Consider the following 10,946-nt stretch of genomic DNA (forward strand, 5'->3'; position numbering starts at 1 on the left):
TTTGAAATGGGGTCTCACTAAATTGTGCCCAGCCAGCCTCAACAACTTAGCAAGGCCCTCAGCAAACCTAGTGAGAGACCCTGTCTTAATAATAAAAAATAAAAAAGGACTGGGGATGTAGCTCAGTGGTAGAACGCCCCTGGATTTAATCCCCAGTAATAAATAAATTAATAAATAAATAATCTAGCCTGGCTTTGAATTTGCAGTCGCCTGCCTTAGCCTCCTGAGTTGCTGGGGTTCCAGCCGTGTGCCACCATATCCAACTCCATTTTATATTTTAATTTTGAGACAGAGTCTCACTAAGTTAGGGTCTTGCCAAATTGCTGAGACTGTTCTCGAATTTGCGATCCTCCTGCCTCAGCCTTCCCAGTCTCTGGGATTATAGACTTGCTCCACTACACTCAGCTGGAAGGTACTATTTTCAACCCAAACATCTAGGCCACAGGACTGGCACTAGTTACTCAGGTATACCCTGGAGAAGAGAGGAAAGCATTTTACAGCCTCACATAAATTAGTTCTGCAAATGTTTACAGGACATGTACTGTGTGCCAGGGGCGGGTGTCCAGACACGAGCAAAGCCTCATGGCCTGGTCTCTGAGTTCTCAGTGCAGCAAAGAGACAAGAATTTGGGAGCTGGAGGGGCGGTGCAGCCCAGGTCAGAGTAGGCATTGTCATCTAGGGTTGAGGGTGATTAGGGCCTCTCCCCAGAAACGGTCGCTGGGTTCTCATTATACTATCTGTAGGCAGCAAGGTTCAGTTCCACATGGCACCAAGGGGACCGCTCTATGACAGTCAACTTCCCATTACCATAACAATTACAGAAGGTAATCAGTATTGCAAGAGCAAAGGTTTCTTTTGGCTCAAAGGTTTGGAGGTTTCAGTGCAGGGTTGGTTGGCCCCTTTGCTTTGGGGGCTATGGCAAGGCCGCCCATCATGGCGGGAGAGAGGAAACCTGTTCAACTCATGGCTGGGTATGAAGGAGAGAGGAAGAAGGGAAGGGGAAGGGTCCCAGTAACTTTTTTTTTTTTTTTTTTTCGGTGCTGGGGATTGAACCCAGGGCCTTGTGCTTGCAAGGCGGGCACTCTACCAACTGAGCTATCTCCCCAACCCCCCAGTAATTTCTTGAAGGGAATTTCTCTACTGACCTAATGTTTCCAACTAGGTTCCACCTCTTAAAATTTTGCCACTTTTATTTATTTATTTATTTTTAAATTTTGATGGTTCTGAGGATTGAACACAAGGTCTTGCACACATTGGGCAAGTGTTCTATCACTGAGCTACACCCCCTTTAAAAAAAAATTATTTTAAGACAGGGTCTCACTACGTTCACCAGGCTGGCCTTGAATTTGCAGTCCTCCTGCCTCAGCCTCTGAATAGCTGGGATTATAGTCATGCACCACCCCACCCAGTTCTACCGTCTCTTTAAAGAAAAGCAGCTGGTGTATATGGGTCACTTCCTCTGTGACAGCCACTATGTATTGTGCATTAGCTCACTTAATTCTCCCAACATCCCTGTGGGATAGATACTAACATTATTCCCATTTTACACGTGGGTAACAGAGGCCAAGACAGTGAATGACTAACCTAACATCACATAACCAGGAAGGGGCCGAGTCGGGGTTCCTAACTCCTGAGTGCATGCTTTCAGTCCTAGCAGCTTAATCACCACATCAAATAGCATCTTTATGGGAACAGGAAAGACAGTAGAATGAACTGGACATCACTTTCCTATGTTCATCGATGAATATACCGCCTGTGAAACTCCACGTCGTGTACAACCACAAGAATGGGATCCCGATTAGAATAAGTCATACTCCGTGTATGTATAATATGTCAAAATACACTCTACTGTCACGTATATCTAAAAAGAGCAAATAAAAAATGGGGGAAAATGGCGTTTTAATCAGAAACAACACAATACTCAAGGGTAGGAGAGGCATCTGAGTCTTTTTTATTCTTTTCTGAATAATATAAAAATTGATAGTTGCATTATAGGTGCACATAATGGTGGGATTTGTAATTACATATGCATCCATGCACACAATGTAACAATATAGTTTGGCCAATATCATTCCCTATTTCTCCTTTCTTCCCCTCTTCCCTCCCCCATCTCAGTCTTACAGAAGTGTGTAGTTTGAGGAAATTATGTTTACCATGACATTTATTTTGTATTTAAAGGTGACAATAAGGCTCTTTCATCCAACCCTAATTCAGGTAAGGCACTCGGCCATAATGCCCCAGGTGGAGAAGCCACCACTAAACCCAGTACATCCCTCTGGACAGGAAAAGGAGAGGTGGCAGCGAAGTGGATGGTGAGTTCCTCAACTATAAACGGAGGAGCCGCAGCACCTACCTGTTAGGGTCAAGTGGGTAAAACGAGATGAGGCCTGTAAAGTTCCTGCACTGTGTTCACTAAATACTACTGATTATTCAGAGATTTAGGGAAAACAATAAGCACATTGCCTAAGTAATTAAAAAGAAAAAAAAGATTATTAGAACAAATGGGTATGGGAAACTCTGAAATGCAAACTTTGCATGTATCTTTAAAGATATGAATCAAACTTGAAGACACATGATGCCTGTTGTGGGGCCTCTTCAGGGTCTGCCTGTCCCACCTCTCTCTCTGTCTCTCTCTGTCTCTCTCTGTCTCTCTCTCTCTCTCTCTCTCTCTCTCTCTCTCTCTCGCTCTCTCTTTTTTTGGGGGATTTTTTTTTTTTTGGTACCGGGGATGGAACTCAGGGGCACTTGACCACTAGCCCTATCCCTAGCCTTTTTAAAATATTTTATTTAGAGACAGGGTCTCCCTGAGTTGCTTAGGACCTCACTGAGTTGCTGAGCCTGTCTTTGAACTTGTGATCCTCCGCACTGGGATTACAGACGTGCACCATCACACCCGGCCTGGGGATATCTTGATGGCAATATTTCTAGAAGATGTTTCTTCAAGACCCGCCTAAGTTGCCAGGCCTTAAATATCCCTTTCTGGATTTAAAGCCTCCACCAACTAGAAAAGAGTTATGCTTTCCTCAATGGAGCCCTTGAAGGCTGGGAACGTAACTAGGCCTGTTTCAAGTCTGTTGATTCCTGGGTTGACTGTGTCTACTGGAAGGGTGGGGGGAGGCTGGGGGTGGGGCCTGCCTTGCAGGTACGATCTAGAAAGGGCCTTCTCCTGCCCAGGATGCTTTCTAAGGCTGGGGGATTCTGGCAGCCTTTTCCTCTTCATAATGACTTTGGAATCATTATTAAGTCAAATAAGGGTTATGTGAACACAAACGCTGTCACATTAGTACCAGAGTTCTAGGTCAGAGACCTGACTCTGAGGTCCAACCAATCAAGTCTGGCCACTCACCTCAAAAAACCAAACAAAAAAGGTCACAGGGGGCCAGGCATGGTGGTGCACGCCTATAACCCCAGCAGCTCGAGAGGCTGAGGCAGGAGGATCACTAGTTCAAAGCTAGCCTCAGTACCTTAGGGAGGTCCCAAGCGACTCAGTGAGATCCCGTCTCTACAAAAAAATACAAAAAAGAGCTGGGGATGTGGCTCAGTGGTTCAACACCTCTGGGTTCAATCTCCAGTACCCCCCCCCCCCCAAAAAAAAATTAACACTGAAAAGCATGAGGAGCCTTAATGGGTAGAGTTACATCAGGAAGACAAGAGAACTCATGTCCTTGGCCCTGTCTTTCAGGGTTGACAATAGCTTTGAGATTTTATAGAAAGGGAATGATAGCAAGGGCTGGGGGTTTACATAGCTGGAAGCTTTTCACAGTTGCCAAAGCAGGTGATAGGTACTGGGGATTGAACTCAGGGCCTATGTGCTTGCAAGGCAAGCACTCTACCAGCTGAGCTATCTCCCCAGCCCAAAGCAGGTGATCTTGATCAGGTATGGTCTGATCCATCACTGTCTCAGGAGTGGTTAGGCGAGGCCTTGTTCCCTAAGAAAGTTGCCGTTGCCTGGGGGGGAGGGGTAGCTTCAACTCCTCACAAGATGCTTACTGATCAGATCTGTTGTTCCCGGAAACCAAGGTAACTCAAGGGCAAAGGAAGCAGATGCAAAATGAAGGCAAAGATGCCAAGTCTTTAATCTTACTTTTAGCCACCCAACAGACATTTGCAGGCAAAAGCAAAGAGTCTGAGCCCTTGATACAATACCAGACAGTTGACTGGTAACTGAGATGGCTTAGGTGCCTAATGGGTAGGTAGCATATAACACATGGATACACTGGACAAATGGATGATTCACATCTTGGGCAGGACAGAGCAGTACACATGAGTTTTCATGCAATTTAAAAATTATGGATTGTTTGTTTCTGGAGTTTTCCACTTAATATTTTTGGACCTCAGTTGACCATGGGTAATGAAAACTGAGGAAAGTAAAACTGAGGTTTTACTGTCCCCTAAACTTTACATTATAGGGGACTATACTGTAAAGTTTTAGCACGGGGCCTTGCAGAGTAAGTGTTCAGGAGATATTCACTGTTCATGTTCTTCTTCTTTTTTTTTTTTTTTTTTTTTTTTTTGGCACTCGACCACTGAGCCACATCCCCAGCCCTATTTTGTATTTTATTTAGAGACAGGGTCTCACTGAGTCGCTTAGCACCTCACCATTGCTGAGTCTGGCTTTGAACTCACAATCCTCCTGTCACAGCCTCCTGAGCTGCTGGGATTACAGGTGTGGGCCACCACACCTGGCCTCATGTTCTTTTTTGCAATTCAAAGAAGTGAATTTTGAGATTTATGGGTATGGAACCTGAAGCCTTTCCGGGTCCACATTTGGGGACTGAGTGCCTTCGTCCCTCATGTGGAACCTGCGTGGAACATTCCTGACTCAAAACTCCCCTGTGTAAAAGCTGAAGTGTTTCTGCCACATACTAGGTCTGGGTAAATACTTCACAGTAGCAGTTTAGGGTAAGAAGGCTGGAGACCCTGATATTCCTTTAAACCCAGTGGGGGTGGAATATGCTCCAAGAAAAGGGAAATTGGCTATGTGGCAGTTTTGTGCGCCAAGAGTTCCATGTTGCAGGGTGAACGTACCAGAGCCAGTCACGGTGTGGGGTTCCACACATAGGAAGAGCTAGTTTGTAAGGAAAATTTTTAATCACTAGATCTAAGGACCAGATCCACCATTTTTCTTACTGCTCCAGGGAAGAATGTCCAACTGAGGGACCCACGGGGAGCCTGTAGCTCCAACATCATGCTCAAGTGCTGGCCAATGAGCAGGCTTCCTGGACTGCTCTGTCTTATTTGTAAGAGAAATCATTCCTCCAGAACTTTCAATAGGAGTGTTTATAGGAGAAGCATCCTGGCAGCAAGGAGTCTTTGACTTACTAAGAGAATTTGCAGGCTAGGAATAAGAGACCCAGGGAGGAGAAAAATCCATCCCTGGTGTGCAGGACAGCTTGCATCTGACCACAAGAGCCTGCAACATCACTTGGATATCTTCAGGGAGGCCAAGAGGACCTCCTGCCATTATCTTCTTTGTTATGAAATCTTCTAGGGGAAGAGGGGATTATTCAATGGCTCCCCACCACCTTAGCAAACACACTCTGCACTCAGAGAGGCCACGTGCCCAGACTCAGGTGCGCTTGAGGATATCTTGACCCCTGTGTTGCTGGGATTTTTCTCTAAACTATGGGACAGAAAAGGAGAAACTTATTATTGCACTTATTATTTTAAAAAATGAATGATGAGACCTAGTTATAAGTTGAATTTAGGAGAGAAGTGTGATGGGATTACATACCTGTAATCCCAGTAACTAGGGGGAGGCTGAGGCAGGAGGATCACAAGTTTGAGGCCAGCCTCAGCAATTTAGCAAAACCCTGTCTCAAAATAAAAATGAAAAGGGCTGAGGATGTAGCTCAGTGGTAAGGAACCCCTGGGCTCAATCCCCAGTACCAAAAAAGAAAAAAATAAAAGTTGACTTGGGAGAGAGCCTGGGGTGGAGGCCCCCATTAACTCTGTTTTGACCACACATACTTAACTGTCAGGACTGAGGCAAATAACCTCCCATCTCTCATCCCTCCTCCCTTTTTCCGGCCTAGACTGGTTGGACGAAGAAATCTACAAAGCCGGATTATTTTTAGCCCTTGAGGCGAGGCTGATTCACCCCTCCCCTCACCCTTCCTTTGAAATGTGGAGTCCTTTTTATTCCTCAGCCCGCCGGCACTCACTCACGTGCTCTTGGGAGCTGTCCTTGAGTAAGACTCGCTCAAAGCTGCTTCATCAGCAGGACGTCCGGCCCTCTGTCAGGGGTGTGGAGGTGGAGCTGACCTACCAACAGGAAAGGTCTGGAGCGGCTTCAGTACCGCTGCTCAGCCTGTCGCGATTTCACCGTCAGGCCACTTGTTCACTCGAGAGTCAGGATAGGCAGCGTCCCTGAGGATGAAGCAGCAGGGTGTCATTTCCAAGGGCAAACCCAGTCACTCAGGCAAACACAGAAAGACCCTTTCTAGGATGCAAAATGCCCACACCAGGGTTTAGTTTACTTAAAAAAGAAAGGAGAGAGCCAGGCATGGTGGTGGACACCTGTAATCCCAACCTTGCAGGAGGCCGAGGCAGGAGGATCGCAAGCTTGAGGCCAGCCTGGGCCACTTAGTAAGACCCTGTCTCAAAATAAAAAATAAAAAGGTTGGGGCTGTAGCTCAGTGATAGAGCACCCCTGGGTTCAATCCCCAGTTAAAAAAAAAAAAAAAACAAAAACCAAAAGCTAATCAGTAAACATTTCATATGTTTGGAATATATACAAAAAAGTACAATATAACTCATGAATAGGAACTTCTAACTCCCTGGTTTAACTTTTAATTCTATTGAATTCCATTTTTAAAGAAAATTTAAGGACTAAATCATTACAAATATCATTGGAGCTCCTCCCCCATTTCCCTGCTCTATCCAGGGGCCCTGAAGCTTTTTACTCCCTCACGGTCTCAAAGTAGCAAAAGAAATGGAAATCTGTTGTACATTAGCTACCTCCTTTGAAAACATTCCTTTAACTCCTTCCTCTTCGGGTCAGCCAGTTGTCATCTTTGCCACCACTATCATCAGTCCCCGTGAAGCACATCTCTATTTACCGCAGTTTGCAATTTAATTTCCAGGTTCATAGGTTGCTGGTCCTGAAATGGATGGGTCTGGGTTTAGTTGAGAAAATGGCACCCCGAGGGGGAGACATGTCCGTGCTTTGTAAACTCAAGCTCATGGGCGTGATGGAGTTGCATGACCCTCCCTAGACACCAAGTACCCCAGGCACAGACCCAGGCACAGCCGAGGGGCTCTGGAAATGCTTGCTGCACACTAGACCCTGCTAGTGAATGGATGTGCGGTCGAGTCTTACAGTGTACCTATGGTTCATGCCTTGAACTTCATCCTCATTCACGAAAATCTCTTAGGACAGGTTTTGTCTGGTTATTTAATATAATCAATGGAATATTCCACATAACTTCTTAAAGACAGAAAAGCCGACTGGAGAGGTTTAAGCAGTTCATTTGGTGCATGCTTGTGGATGTGGATCTCATCCACTCTGGAGGATGAGGCAGGAGGATGGCAAGTTCAAGTCCAGCCTCAGCAGCCTAGTGAGACCCTGTCTCAAAGAGAAAAAAAAAAAAAAAAAGTGCTGGGGATGTAGCTGAGTGGTAGGATGCCCCTTGGTTCTATCCCCAGTACTGCAGTAAATAAACAAATAAATAATAAAACAAAACAGTTCATTTGGGCAGATGGCTTTTAAGAGGAAATGTTAGCCAGTGTATGTGATCTGCACACCCAAAACTAAAGAAAGAAAGTATTGGAACCTGCGATCAATATTTAGCAAAGTCCAATAAAATGCCAGGAGACTATTTGCCCAAGGGTGGTACCTCCTATTCCTTTATTAAGATCTACTATGTGCCAGTAAATAGAGAATAATAATATAAAATCATAGGTTTGTGGAAGCATACCTTTTGCTTGGAATAGCACTTGGGAACTTACTGGCTTGGCTGTGGGGCACAGCCGCTGACTATGGAAGAGAGATGTAGGTCCCCTACTCTGAGACAATCAGGCCTCTAAATCGGGTTTTGGTAACACCAAGTTCCAATCCCAGACTACTTCCCAGAGTCCTCAGGGGATGGCATCAGTTTCTCCCCAGGAAACCAGTCTGAGCAGATGGCTAGTGGAGGGAGGAGACCTGGGTTGGTAGCGCACAGGCAGACAGATGTCAGTCCCTCCTGGGGAAGGATTTCATGCTGTGCCCCTTGAATGGATGGTCACAATGAGATCAAATGCCCGGTGGGTGCCAGGCTGTGCTACGTACTTTACTCACTAAATCCTGTAACAAACCCGTGGAGTAGGAGATACTGTCCTGGGGCCAGATGAGGAAACAAAAGCTCAGAAAGCTTAAGTCACTTATCCAAAGTCACATAGCTAAGGAAATGGGGCGGGGGACTGAGGTTGATCACTCCACAGCCCATGTCTGTTTTTTTAAGTTGAAGCGTAATTTGTGTGCAGTAGAATCCAACCCTTTTCGTGGTGTGTGATTCTATGAGCATGGATGAGCGCATACAGGTGTGTAACCTGTACCACAGTCCAGTTATAGAGCACTCCATCACCCTCAAAAATTCCCTCACACCCCTTTCCCTCGATCCTCTCCTTAGGTTTGTCACTGGCCCTTGTCATCCAGTGGTTCATTTTTGGTTTGTTTTGTCTTTCAAGAATGTCATATAAATGAAATCAGATGGCCTTTGGAGACTTCCTTCACGTAGCAAACTGCATCTGAGATTCATTCTCAAATCGTCTGCGCAGAGAAACAGCACATGAATGTACCGCTGTTTATTTATCCATTCATCATTCGAAGGACATTGGGTTGTATCCAGTTTGGGGGGATTGTGAATAAAGGTTCATAAACATTGTGTACAGGCTTTTGTGTGAATGTAAGATTTCATTTCTTAGGATTACATAGCTTATGCTTCTGACCAGGTTCCAAGATGCTGTATAACTGGACACACATCAAGATGTTAGCTGTATGCTCAGATGGACATCAATGGCACCATACTGCCAGGAGAGAGCAGGAGAAAAGGAAGATTTTTAGTTTACATACTTCAAAAAACTCAAAAATAATTTTTTTTTTTTTTTTTTTTTAGTTTTCACTTTATTTTTGGTGGGGACAATTCTGGAGATTGAACTCAGGGGTAGTTTACCACTTAGTTACATCCCTAATTCTTATTTTTAATTTTTATTATTTATTTATTTAGGTATCAGGGATTGAACCCAGAAGTGCTTAACCACTGAGCTATCCCAAGTCCTTTTTATTTTTTATTTGAGACAGAGTTTTGCAAAGTTGCTTAGGGGCTAGCTAATTTGCCGGGGCTGGTCGTGAACTTGCCATCCTCCCAACTCCACCTCCCGAGTGGCTGGGATTACAGGCGTGTGCCACTGAGCCAGGCTTATTTTTTATTTGGAGGCAGGTTTCTCTAAGTTGCCGAGGGTCTTGCTAAGTTGCTGAGGCTGGTCTCGAACTTGCAAGTCTCAGCTATGCAAGTTCCTTCCTGGGATGTGACCTCAAGGCCCAGCTAGTTCTTACTTTTTTTTTTTTTTTTAACTCAGGGGCACTCAACCACTGAGGCGCATTCCCAGCCCTATTTTGTATTTTATTTAGAAATAGGATCTTGGGCTGGGGAGATGGCTCAGTCGGTAGAGTGCTTGCTTTGCAAGCACAAGGCCCTGGGTTCGATCCCTAGCACCGGAAAAAAAAAAAAAAAAAAGGGTCTTACTGAGTTGCTTAGCACCTTGCTGTTGCTGAGGCTGGCTTTGAACTTGCAATCCTCTTGCCTCAGTCTCCCAAGCAGCTGGGATTACAGGTGTGCACCACCATGCCTGGCTAGTTCTTACATTTATAACATACCAAAAATGACAATTTTGCCAGGTGTCCTGGTGCACACCTATAGTCCCAGCTACTTGGGAGGCTGAAGCAGGAGGATCACAAGTTCTAGGCCAGCCTCAACAACTTAGCGAGGCCCCCATGCCCAAATAAAATAAAAAGAACTGGGGATGCAGCTCAGTCTGCCTAGCATGTTTGAGACTCCAGATTTGATTCTCAGTACCACCACCAGAAAAGGGAGAGAGAGAGAGAGAGAGAGAGAGAGAGAGAGAGAGAGAGAGAGAGAGAGAGAGAGGAGAGAGAGAGAGAGAGAGATATTAATAATTTTGTAATCAGTTTAAAATCTTAAAATGTTATTTTTATCTGTGACATGCTAAAAAATAAACACTTCTCTCTCTCTCTCTCTCTCTCTCTCTCTCTCTCTCTCTCTCTCTCTTTCTATTTGTAATCTTAGTTCTTCTACTGCAAACAAAGCCCAACTTTCCCTCTCATGATGTGTATTTTTCTGGATGTTTTCTATGTCACTTTGAAAGCCATTTATGGTCAGACCCAGACCCTCAATCAGAAGAAGGTGCAGGTGAGGTTCTTCCCTTTCCCTGTGTAGATTGCTGTTCGTTCCTCTCAGGTTTATTTTAACTTGGGTCGTAGCCTCCCCTGCTTGTCTGACCCCCTCTCTTATTCTCACCTGCCATCTGCCTCAGAAGAGGGAGACGAAGCCTCCTATTGAAACCTCCAGCTATATTTGGTTTAAGATCTCCATATTGAGTTGAGGGTACTTAGACATCAGCCAAACCACGTCACCCTGCTCGGTGCCCTGGGGTGTGAGAAGAGTGTGAAACATCCCACTTCTAATGAAACTGTTCTTCCCATTTTTGCCTGGTGAGTCAGGGGCCCTCCCACAGGTGGGGATCTAGTGAGTCAACAGATGGAACAGGACTTGGTGGAGAGAACCACCTGCCAGGTCTGTCCACTCTAGGTAAAGGGATCATCTTCTCCTCTGGTCTGAGTGTACTGAGAACCTCAGGGTTAATGCCTGGTCACAACGGAATCGTTCATGTCCTGCAAGGATCCAAGAAAAACTTTTTTTTTTTTTTTTTTTTTTTTTTTTGGT

General features: G+C 45.1%; 1 long non-coding RNA gene across 2 annotated transcripts in view; it reads left to right on the forward strand.

Moving 5' to 3' along the window:
• LOC306643615 overlaps positions 1-8,977 on the forward strand; it is a 51,738-nt gene extending 42,761 nt beyond the window's left edge. The window contains exons 3-6 of one of the 2 annotated variants that reach the window (XR_013759010.1): positions 1,561-1,819; positions 2,179-2,312; positions 7,004-7,085; positions 8,671-8,977. This is a non-coding gene — a long non-coding RNA (uncharacterized lncRNA). The remainder of the gene's footprint in view (positions 1-1,560; positions 1,820-2,178; positions 2,313-7,003; positions 7,086-8,670) is intronic. The other variant, XR_013759011.1, reaches the window with a different exon arrangement.
• The last annotated feature ends 1,969 nt before the right edge of the window (positions 8,978-10,946 follow it).

This window comes from Sciurus vulgaris (assembly GCF_902686455.1).
Source record: "Sciurus vulgaris genome assembly, chromosome: 14".
In the NCBI taxonomy this organism is placed as follows: domain Eukaryota; kingdom Metazoa; phylum Chordata; class Mammalia; order Rodentia; family Sciuridae; genus Sciurus; species Sciurus vulgaris.